The 12,097-nt window shown below is 44.8% G+C and overlaps 1 long non-coding RNA gene across 2 annotated transcripts in view; it reads right to left on the bottom strand.

Moving 5' to 3' along the window:
* The window catches only part of LOC138516176 (uncharacterized), a 95,512-nt gene that overhangs the window by 45,028 nt on the left and 38,387 nt on the right, over positions 1–12,097 (bottom strand). The window contains exon 2 of one of the 2 annotated variants that reach the window (XR_011282244.1): positions 7,425–7,534. The exons of the other annotated variant lie outside the window; for it this stretch is intronic. This is a non-coding gene — a long non-coding RNA (uncharacterized lncRNA). The remainder of the gene's footprint in view (positions 1–7,424; positions 7,535–12,097) is intronic. 2 annotated transcript variants of the gene reach the window in all.

Here is a 12,097-nt window from a genome sequence, read left to right as displayed (position 1 = left end):
GGCAACTACTACACAATGTCATACAGGCACAAGGCGAGGGCAGGCTGGTGTCGCAAATCTACAAATCCATCATCACGGATACGACACCTAACCTTACTCAGGCAAAGACCAGATGGGAGAAGTCCCTACACCAAACTATTCCAGACGAGGACTGGACCTACATCCTGAAACAAACACAGAAAATAGCTCTCAATTCTCGCCTCAAGCTAATTCATTTCAACTTCCTCCACCAGACCTATCACACACCAGCAAAAGCTAACAGACACCACCCTGAGGCGGCTGCGAACTGCGAGAGATGTGGGACACAACCAGCAGACTTCGTCCACCTCGCATGGGAATGCCCCGAAATAACACCCTTCTGGACCCGAGTCTTAGAGACGACAGCAGCAATAGTGGGCGAAGAGATACAACCGAGCCAAACTGCAGCACTACTCGGCTTGACAAATTCACTTTCCGCCCCGTCAAGGAAACTGGCAGGACTCCTGCTGACACTAGCCCGCAGGAGGGTGGCCATGGCCTGGGGTCGAGGCCCACCTCCAACAATCCCCGCCTGGCGAAGGGACATTCTTTACTGCCAGGATGTGGAAACGGACTTTATTAAATCCCTACCCTTACATGCCCGCCCACCTGACATATGGGGTCCACTAGTACAATTCCTGCTAAATGAAGCTGAGGAGACACCTGACATTCAAGCAGACACCTCTGGCGCAGGAACAAGCCAGCTGTAAAGACACAGAGCTAGCAGCATCGTCCACATGTCTCAAGTAACCAGAACAAGGCAGCACATCTATAGGAGTCACAAGACTGAGCGGGAGAGCAGGGGGTGGGGAGAGGGAGGGGGGAGGCGGGACATGGCGCAGAGTTAAATCCACCCTAATGTGGGTGTGTAGTTGTTTTGTTTTTCAAAAAAAACCAAAAATAAAGGTTTTAAAAAAAAAAATGACAAATGCCCCTTTTATTCAGCGGCTTGTACAGTACACGCATGGGAGCAGCTATGCCGCAGGTTGCAGATCCCATTTCCGTACACCCTAGAACTCAATGTCTGGAATATTCAGGCCCCAACATATGGCAAAATAAAGTAAGTAGGGATTGGTCGAGGTTTGGTGTGCAAACTTTGGCGGACTACTATCCAGGGGGATCATTTGTTTCATGGGAACATGTTCGGGAGAAGCTCGGGGATACCTTTAGGTTAGCATTCCAATTCCGCAGGGTCCGGGAGGCATTCAGGGCGCGGTCACCATCATTCCCGGCAGAGCCCAGAATGGTCTCCCTGATCACATATATAGTAAATTCAGCAAACTGTAGGAGGATAGTTGAGGTGTCTGAGAAATTATCCTTAAGCAAGAGGTGCACACAAACCCAAGTCATAGGTCAGATTATAGTAGGTGTTTAAAAGGTCAAAAATTGCTGTATAAGAGGTATGCGTCAGTAGTGGGGCCCAGAAGGGTAATTTCTCCAAACCCCTTCAAACAAGTAGAAACAAGAAAATCGCAAGACCTCGCGATCTGCGCTGCCAACCTAGGTCAATGTGGAAAAGGTATGACAAGGCCTATAATGGTTCCAGTTAATGCTATTTGATACACACTTAATCCACTTGAAGGTTACCACATAAGTATTTGTTGAAGTTACATAAACTAACATTGTCAAACCTCAAGAAAGGTTCCAGGTTGTGCTGTTGGAACACTAAATCAACTTGAATTTTTTTTTAACAAAAGTATTTTTAATTTGTCATATGTTCATAAACAAAAACTGCCAAACGCCAACACGTGTTTCAACCCTAACTGGGCCGTCTTCAGGGCGTAAACATATATCACTACCAAAAGTGATAAATAGTATATGTTTCCACACACAAATAACCATCATCAATGTGGTCAACAAAAGGATTTAACAGTTCATCTATAAAAGCATAGAGGCAAGAATAAAGAAGAGGGACGAGGGAGGGGGAAAAGAAAAAAAAAAAAAAAAAGACATGAGTGAACAGTCCTTAATCTCAAACAAATTTTCAATAGCATTGCAGTTCAGTCAAAGGTGCTTGGTGAGCATATCCACATCACAAAGTGAAGCTGTTATTAACTCAAAGGTACCCGATAGGTAGAGCATGTGTCACTACGCTACAGAATACGTGATGGCTAGTGGACAAGTCTTCATTTGGGAAGTTTAAATTTGAACACCATGCCGCACTGAAAGAACATTGCGCACTTATTGTATAATTCTTGTAAATTAAAGGTAAACCAGAGATTGTTATTCACTCCCACTTGCATTTTAAACTAGAATTCCTTATCTCACTGGTGACCAAGTATGACAACAGCAGGTTGTGTCTGCTTTTTTACAGATAGTTCATACCATTTGGAAGTTTTTTCTGAGATTAAGATGGAAAATGTACCTTACAACATGCAACCTTGTGCACACAACTAGTACCACGTGCTCTACCTATCGGGTACCTTTGAGTTAATAACAGCTTCCCTTTGTGATGTGGATATGCTCACCTTTGACTGAACTGCAATGCTATTGAAAATTTGTTTAAGATTAAGGGCATGTTCACTCATTATGTCTTTTGTTTTCTTTTCCCCTCCCCCAACCCTCTTCTTTATTCTTGCCTCTATGCTTTTATACATGAACTGTTAAATCCTTTTGTTAACCAACTTTGATGATGGTTTTGTGTGTGGAAACATGTACTATTTGTTATCACTTTTGGTAGTGATATAGGTTTACGCCCTGAAGACGGCCCACTTAGGGTTGAAACACGTGTTGTCGTTTGGCGGTTTTTGTTTATGGAACATATGACAAATTAAAAATACTTTTGTTAAAAAAAAAATCAAGTTGATTTTGATTTAGTGTTCTAACAGCACAACCTGGAACCTTTCTTGAGGTTTGACAACGTTAGTTTATGTAACTTTAACAAATAGTTATGTGATAACCTTCAAGTGGATTAAGTGTGTATCAAATAGCATTAACTGGAACCATTATAGGCCTTGTCATACCTTTTCCACATTGACATAGGTTGGCAGCGCAGATAGTGAAGTCTTGCGATTTTCTTGTAGGATAGTGGCAACAATATATGCCATGGTGCAAAATAATACACCTGGGGAAGAAAGGACTAGTAGGGCGAAATAGGAATGGGCTATTGGTGAGGAGGCAGGGGATGCTAGATGGAAATCTATGTGTCAGCCCTCTAAAACAGTGGCACTTAATTCTCGTTTTAAACTGATTCAACTTAAAATCCTCCACCGAGTATACCTAACACCAGCGGCAACGTTTGACAGCAGGAGCGATGATAGATGCCTCTGGTGCTGTAAAGATAATGCTGAATTTATACATGTGCTTTGCAACTGTCCACATTTTTTCACCTTTTGGACACAGGTTGCAGAAGTGACAGATGGCATGGTTAACTGCAAGGTCCCGCTGAATATTTTAAGCTGCTTGTTTGGGATGGTACAGGGCATCTCAAAGAGTGGGAAAAAATTACTATCAATAAGTATGATACTGGCGAAAAGATGTATATTAATGCTCTAGTTGAGTCCTACAGTGCTGATGCTGTCCAAATGCCAAAAAGACTTGGCTTGGTGCTACGACAAGGAGCAGGAGTACGGAGTATTGTAGAACAATATCTCCAGGCATCCGGCCCTCCGACATGTGGGACCCTGTGCGAGGTATGCTCTCTGCAAAGGAGGAGGCTACCTAATGTGGGAGGTATATGGAGGGGGGGAGGGCAATGTTTGTAGATCTGGTGTGGAATGCGGGATGGGCCCAGGAGCAGCTTATGAAATGGGATCTACGTGATTTTTCTGTTGCAGACTTTCCGCGGTGGAAAGGTTTGCATGAGAAATGTACGCACCACAAAAATTTCATCCATTTCCCATGCGAACATAATTTTAAAAAACCCTACAAAACCCACACCCCCACCCCCACCCAAACCCTACTTACCTTTTAAAATGCTCTGTGTCCCAGCGGCGCCAGTTCCCCTTCACTTCCGTGATCGCAAACCTGTGCCGCAGGGTCTTTTTTTTGTTTATTTTTTGGGGCAGCTGCAGAGGTTTCCCCCCCACTCACTATACTGTGTAGTATAGTGAGCAGGGTGTTGCGGAGGACGACACCGCAGCCCCCATTTTTTTTTGTTCTTCTAGGGAGTGCTTCGAAAGTGTCCCCCTTAACCTCACGCTCACCATACTATACAGTATGGTGAGCAGGGACACCCCCCGCAGTTTTTTATTTTTATTTTTTTAATGCATGCATTTTTACAACCTTTTTGTATAGGTTGTACCTTTTTTTCCCCAGTAATTTCTACCGATTCCAAGAAATGCTAGTTTACAGGCTTTATTATTATTACTACTGTGTGGGGTTTGGAAAGGTACAGGGGGCCTTTTTTGTGTTTTTTCTGCTGACAGCAATATGTAATTTAAAGTGATGGGCCTACATGCCAAAATAGAAGTGCATCTGTTTTATGTAGTTGTAAACATGAACCTATTTAAGATAAAGTTTTTTTTAACTTTGGGGAGGGCCATTATGGTACATCCTGAGATGTTGAAAGCCTGGTATTAATTGCTGAGTTTCCTTAATTTGGCAGCCGTGCCTGCAATCATAGGTTCAGTTATTTTGTATTAATCGCAAGGCCGTTGTCAATCATCCAGGATTCAAACTGGTTGTAGGTGTCGTTGACAGTGATCGTGTCTTTGGCATGATCCCCAGAAAGGGGGACCAGATACTGGGTGTTGTCTGCGTAGTTTGCATTGAGGCTTCCTTCTTCCTCAAACATATCAAAAAGGGGGATGGTATAGATGTTGAAAAGCGTGAGTGAAATGCACGCCCCCTGTGGTACTCCGCATGAGACCAGGTAGTCATTGGCCATGGCATGGTTATGAAAAACCTTGGCTCGTCCTGATAAAAAGTAATCGACCCATCGGCCGCTTCAGAGAAGTGGGCTGTGCTCTGTAGTCTCTGCACCACTATTTTATGATCCACCACGTCAAAAGCTGAAGACAGGTCAAGCAGCATCAGCATCTTAGTGCTGATCTTGTCAAAGTGATGTAAAATATTCACCTTAAGGTCTAACAGGGTGGATTCAGTGGTACGGGCCTTCCTAAAGCCAAATGGTTTGTGTCCCCTCAGATTATGAGATTCTAAGAAGTCTTGGATCTGTACATGTGCGGCCTTATCTAGGATCTTCAGCAGAAATTGGTAATGGGGCGATAGTTCTCAGGGAGCAGAGTTCAAGGATGTTTTTTCAATAAAGGTGAGATCCAGGCCTGTTGATGAGGCTGTGGTCATTATTTTCTCTGAAAGAGCCATTTATAAACTTGGTAACAAAAACAAGGTAGGAGTTGTGCTGCAAAGGCTTTAATGACCACAGCTGGGCAAGTATCTCCCTCGCAGGCAATGGGTTTGAGGCAAGTCAATATTTCTGAGCTTTCTAATTCCATAACTTCCTTAAAGGAAAAAGGGGGACATAGTGGAGAACGCTAGGTTTTTGTTTGGCAGATGCCCATGCGAAGTCCAGTACAGTGTGGTTGGCCCCTACTATTTCTCTGGTTTTGTCCACTTTATTTGTCATAGCTTCCTATATGCTGGTGCACCATTTGGAATGCTTGGAGATTTTAATGGAGACAGGGCATGGGGATTCAAGCTCTTTAGAATTTCACAATTCTCTGGTGTTAAATGACGCCCTATATAAGTATCTCGTTGCTGGGGCATGTATGCTTTGGCTTGTTCTACTACTTCTACCCTGTTTTTGATCCATGCCAACACTACCCTTTACGTGCCATGGGTTATAATCCTGTGGGCACAAGGTGGCGAAGAGAGCGCCTTATCACCAGGTACCCGATAGGGACTTAACCATTAAGCTGGCCTTTTAACCATTAAACATTCTACCAACGGGTCTGTCTCATCCTCCAAGGTCACTCCTAATTCGGGTGTCGGGTCTGTGGGTCAAACCTTGGCTACATACACACCCTTAATTCTCATAGCTTCAAGGTCTCCATTTTCCAATCCTTTTTCATCCCTTTATGATCCTATGAGCACGCTTTGTATTTTTTGGATTGCAATTTACGTTTTTTAATCTGTGCTTTCGTCATATCATAGATTTGTGTCTGGCATCATCTTCCCATTGTCTGTACATTTCCCATTGCAAGGACAGGCTTTAATAATTCTTAAAAATCCCACTAGACCTGCAGGGCAAGTTCCTTAGTTTACATATCCAACCTAAGAGAAATGCACTTCCCTCAAGGCGACGGGTGACTATTTACCAGTGCTTTTGGTAAAATGGTGCATATTGCCATAAGCACACTTCATATTTCGTGCAATCCTGTCAAGCATGCACAGTGACACTTGTATTTGCCATTTACTGCAAAGTGTGTTACATACCAACATTCCCATACATGCCAGCAGGGTCGAATAGCATGCAAATGGTACTCGCCCTTCATATAAACTACTCGCCAATGCTAGTGGGCTAGTAGATTTTGTGAGCAATGAATTGCCTTATCACCTTGAATGGCTAATGCTTCTCTTTTGTACCCCATTTTCTCCAGGTCAAAAGATCCATACACAGGAAACTAACTCAAAGTTCGTAGCAGTGTATTGATTCTGTTTACGCAAGAACACCACCACCACCACCACCACCACCACCACCACCACCACCACCACCACCCCCCCACCCCCCAAGCCCTTTTTAATCATTAATCCCAACCCAGCGTAACTTCCGGGGGAGTCGGAACATGCTGCTCCAGAGCATTGGAACAAGCCTTCCAACATTCCAGCCCACAACACATCATTTTAGTGTATTAACTACCCTTGGTTTCAACTTGTGTACACAAGGTGTATTTCTCTAGGGCTCATTTAACACAATGTTCCCATAGAAAACACAACATTGCATGCTCATTTCATGATTAATCCATAATACGTCATAGCGTGCTCATCATCACATCATACACATATTGCACCCAGAACGGTTTCACCCAATTCAGTTGCCTGTGCCGGCTTCCCTCTGTCCAACAAGCGGGCACCTTGGGCACGGAGGTGCAGCGCGTCGAGGAAATCAGTGGCTGCAGGAAACCTCAGTCCACCTCGTGCAGTGTGGCCCACCTCCTTTGCCATCTACTGCTTGTTCCCCGTCCGCGACACACTGTTCAACTGGATCCTATCCGAGACGAGGTCCCATAAGAGTGTGCCATTTTGTGTGAAATAATCCAATCGTAATGCCCACTCGTGGACACAACAAAAATGAAATACCCGCACAGCGCTATTTTGACAGTCAAAGGTTTCGTCATTCAAAATGTGATTAAGTAGAGAGTAAAAACGACAAAGGCTTTGCCCGCACCTCTGCCTTCTTGTCAAAGTCTTCATGTTTATATATATTGACCAGCAAGATTACATGACACAGTTACCATAAAAAGGAGCACAGTGAACATAATACGCACAAGACATAGTCTTACCACATGGTCAGTTAGCCACCTGGTTTGTCGCTTCAGTTTGGAATGTGCATCGGCAACCTAGGCCAACAGAATTAGCCCATCGAGTGTATTCCTGTTTTCCCTGAGATACGCTGAAAGAAATGTTTGTTAATTTAAGTAAATCGCACATATGCTCGAGCTAGATTTACAGTTTACAAAGAAGAAGCTGAGAAAGGGACCACAGAGAGGTCCTTTAGGCTTTGGGGAAGCTGATGCTCAATCTAGTTCTATCCAATTTCCACCCATCAGTGACGAAAGTTCTGACGTACTTCCCGATTTGGCCTTTCCTCATCGAAATTATCCCTTACTCGCTTACTTAAGCCCTCCTACAAGTTGTACCAGAGTCTGAGGGCCGAAAGGGAGGGGGGGCCATTTTTTTTAAAAGAAAGGACTCCTGTATAGAGGGGATGTTACTTGGGAAGGGATACCCAAAACCCAGCTAGTGGTTCCCCGAAGTCACAAACAGATAGTGCTTGAGATCGCACACTTGCATCTTACAAGAGGACACACCTGGGCCGGTCCAAAACTCAGGCTCACCTAGCCAGCAGCATTTCCCCTGTGCAATACCAGCCAGCAGATATTAAAAAATGTACTTCCCTTCCCTCTCTCGAGTGGGCTTCCCTTAAGAAATCCTAACGGACCAGGGTACAACCTTTATGAGTAAGCTCATTGGGGGAGGTAAAAGAGCTACTTCATATAACTACCTTGAGGATGTCTCGTTTACCATCCTCAAATGGACAGATCAGTTGAATGGTTTAACAAGACCCATAAAACCATTCTTAGGAAACTAGTTGACATGGAAGGAACCAACATGGATCAGATGATTTTGTGGGCCTCGTTTGCCACAGTAGTAACACCAAAAGCCTCCACTGGTTTCCCACTCTTCGAGTTACTGTATGGACGAGAAGCCAGAGATATCCTAGACATGCTTTGAGAAACATGGGAGGAAAGGGAAGAAGCTCCAATACCGCTCTCCCAGACACCTCTCGGTTAAAAGAACATACGACAGCTGTTCAATCCCTGGTACAAGACCACGCTGGTGGAGCCCAAAGCCAACAAAGGCGTAATGACAAAATATTCTCACTTAGGTCATTCTCTTTCGGGCAAAATGTCCTTGTACTTCTCCCTTCCTCAGACAAGAAGCTTATTTCTAAATGGCATGCGCAATACAAGGTATTGGACAAAACAGGACTGTGCAATTATAAGATTGCCCAACGAGATTGTCTCCAGAAAACACAGATCTACCATGTAAACGTGTTGAAAGAGAGGAAGGAGAACATCTCAGAGTTTAATGCCACATTGTTATCTTATTTGATACCGGAGAAGGTGAATAATAACACCCCAATTACCTCTGATGTTACTATCACTCAACAACAAGATCTCCTTGAGTTGCTAGAACAATTGCCAGAAGTTTTTCATGAAGAGCCTGGCATGGTGAAATGAATATACCATCGTATCAGTACCCCTGCAGGTAAGGTAGTACATCTTAAACCATATCAACTACCTGAGGCAAGTAGAAATATTGTCATCAAAGATGTAGAGCAAATGCTACAGGCTAACATAATTTAACCATCTACCAGTCCATGGTCCTCTGCCATTGTGCTAGTGGAAACACCACATAAAACCTGGAGATTCTGTATAGTCTTCCGAAAGGTGAACAACATCTCATCTTCCGACACGTACCAGATCCCTCGCATTGATAATCTTATCTATAAATTGGGTAGTGCCGTCTATTTGTCCACCCGAGATGTAACCAAGGGTTTTTGGTAAGTTCCACTACACTGACAAGCTAATGAAAAGACTGCCTTTTCCGCTCCGATAGGTCTTAACAGTTTAAAGTATTACCCTTCGGGTTACATGGTGCCCCAGCAACTTTCCAAAGGCTGATGGATAATATGCTTCAGCCTTATTCAGAATTTTGCGGGGCATACCTCAACACTGTAAGCCACAGTCCAACCTGGGACGACCATTTGTAGCATCCATACACTGTAGTAAGTGCCTTGAGAAAAGCAGGATTGACAGCCAACCCAAAAAAAATGCAAGTTCGCCCAACCTACAAACACCTTGTTTTTTTTTGGCAGAAATGGCAGTGTTCAACCTCAAGAGGAAAAGGTTAGAGCAGTTTTAGAATCCCCTCTGCCCAAGACTAAAACGCATTCAAGATCTTTCCTAGGGTTGTGCATTATCGGAGATTCATACCTATTTCTTCCAGTTAAACTGCCAAACTGACCGACAAACTACGAAACGCAGAATCCCAGAAACTAAAATGGGATTAAGAGGACGCCATATGCCATCAGGTCCTCAAACACTATGTCAAAGCCCTATTCTCAAGGTAGAATGCTTTTCCAAAGACTTCATATTACAGACTGACGCTTCTTTGACTGGTATAGATGCAGCATTATCTCGGAACCACAAAGGGCTAGAACATCCCATTCTATACTCTGGTCGAAAACTGTTCCCCAAGGGAAAAAAACTGCTCAGTGATCGAATTAGAAGCTTTAGCGATCAAGTGGGCCATTATGCATCTCAAATATTACTTATTAGGCCGAATGTTTTGAATGATCACCAACCAATCAAAAGAAAAGCGTCCAACTCAAGGGTTATGCAGCGGTTCTTGGGACTTGCAACCCTATTTCTTCTCAGTAGAACAGCAAAAGGGCAGAGAAGAAGGAAATTTAGATTTCCCTTCGAGGTTCCCCAGTGAAGCAATTCAGCCCAAACCACATAGGGGAAGGGTCTGTGAGAAATCATGTGGTATTCTCTCACCTACTCCCCCGGGATCTTCCATTCAGGTGGCCAAGGAAGAGCCATTGCTTTTGGATCCCGGCCCTGGGAGTGGACAAGCGAGAGAGGATTACCTGAGTGGAGGGTCACAGGGGATTGGGAGAATACCCAGGGGTGGGATATGGTATTTCTCTCCCCGCCCTGCCCCCCCGCCCCCCCAAGTAAACACCAACCACTATCCCTCAGCCCTGATGGAGTATTTTCAAATCACACAACATCTCGCCATCCCAATTTCCAACAAGTACCGGGACGAGGAAGAGGCAACCGAGAATACTGAAGATTAGCAATAGCAACAACATAGGGGTAAAGTGAGGCCTACCATCTAACACCTTTGAATTATCCCACTAAGAGTTAGGCAAGGTCAGGCTCTTCCCTCCCAATCCCCAACTGTGCACACCTGACTCCAATTGACTCGCCTGCAGTATATAAAGGGTTCTTCTGCCAGGGACATTGAGCGAGCTTGGGTGGCTGGATGCAACCAGCCAAGGAGCAGAAGGCTGCAGGCAAAGGAGCCCAGAAGGACCAGTGGAGTGCAGGACGAGAAGATGCTGGCCTGGTGTGGGTGAAAGGTTGCAGTGTGGCGAGGGAGCCGGACGGAAGGCAATCTATCAGCCTTGTTTAGGCCAGTGTTCGTTCCTCTGGGACGTGTGCAGATCCCAGGGGTTTCTGAGTGGCAGGTGGCGAGACGCTGACCTCGACCCAAACCCATTTGAACTGCCACCGCTGCATTACTGTTCATGAGGAGTTTTGTGAAGCCGGGAGAAACTCAGCAGCGTGCAGTTGGCCGGAGCAGGAGCGCTTTGAAAGGAAGAACCTGGTGAGTGAAAGAGGGAAGAAAGCAAAGCAAAAAAAGGTAAAAGAAAAAGCAAAGCAGGCGAAAGCTGAAAAGCAGCAAGAGAAAGAAAGTGGAATGTTAGTGAAAGGTGCGCTAGAGGCGCGAAGTAAAAAAGACGAGAGCAAGTGTGCAGGCACCGTAAAAAAACAGCTAAGAGGGGGTGCAAGTGAAACAGAGAGATATCAAACCAGCTAAGAGGGGTGCAAGTGACCCAGAAATAAAGCGAGGGGCACTAGCAACCCCAAACAGAGAGACAGCAAAGAGACAGTGAAAAGGAAAATGGACAATGAAGGGAGGGTGAAAGAAAACCAAACATGAGAAAAGGGTGCAAGCGACTCACGGGAAACACAGAGGGTGCAAGAGATCATGGTGAAAAGTAAAGAGGTGTGCAAGAGGCACTGAAAGGTGACAAGAAGGTGCAAGTATGCCCCACAGGAAAAGAAGGTGAGCAGGGCACACAACAAAGTAAAGAAAGGACAGAGTCAAAGAAGCACAGAAGAAAAGGTGCCTGAGACTAAGGAGAGGGGTTAGAGGTCAGAGTGGTCGTGCCTGGGAGGAGCAAAGAACCAGCCGTTCTCGAAAGTCTCTGATACTACCACCATGAAAGTACTGTACAGTGAAAGGTACATCCTGACAAGAGGAACTTTGTGTGAAACCAGAGGGGCCTATGCCTGGGAAGGTGACTTGATTGCTTGCAGTCAAGCTCCATTTCTGCCCCCTACCTCCACCTCAGTCAAGGCTGTGGGATTGGACATGGATTCAGAAGTCATGCTTTATGATATACACCCCAGGAAGTGACCTAGCGCTCGGCACAGCCTTCCTGAGTGTTTGTGTTCATTAGCATAATTTGACAAATGCAGCCAGGAAAGCTGTGAAGTTTCTTTTGGACTCGGAGAAACCATTCTGAAGCATTACTCAGAAATATGCAATTGACACTGAAGGTAGTAAGTTACTATATTTAATATCGCACCCATCTTCTACAAGCTCCGATTCGCATTGCACATGCTATAACAGCAGCAAATATAACATAGCACGT

The sequence above is a fragment of the Ambystoma mexicanum genome, chromosome 6q, assembly GCF_040938575.1.
Source record: "Ambystoma mexicanum isolate Mex_15411 chromosome 6q, UKY_AmexF1_1, whole genome shotgun sequence".
NCBI classification, from domain to species: domain Eukaryota; kingdom Metazoa; phylum Chordata; class Amphibia; order Caudata; family Ambystomatidae; genus Ambystoma; species Ambystoma mexicanum.
This window is presented reverse-complemented; position numbering and strand designations above follow the sequence as displayed.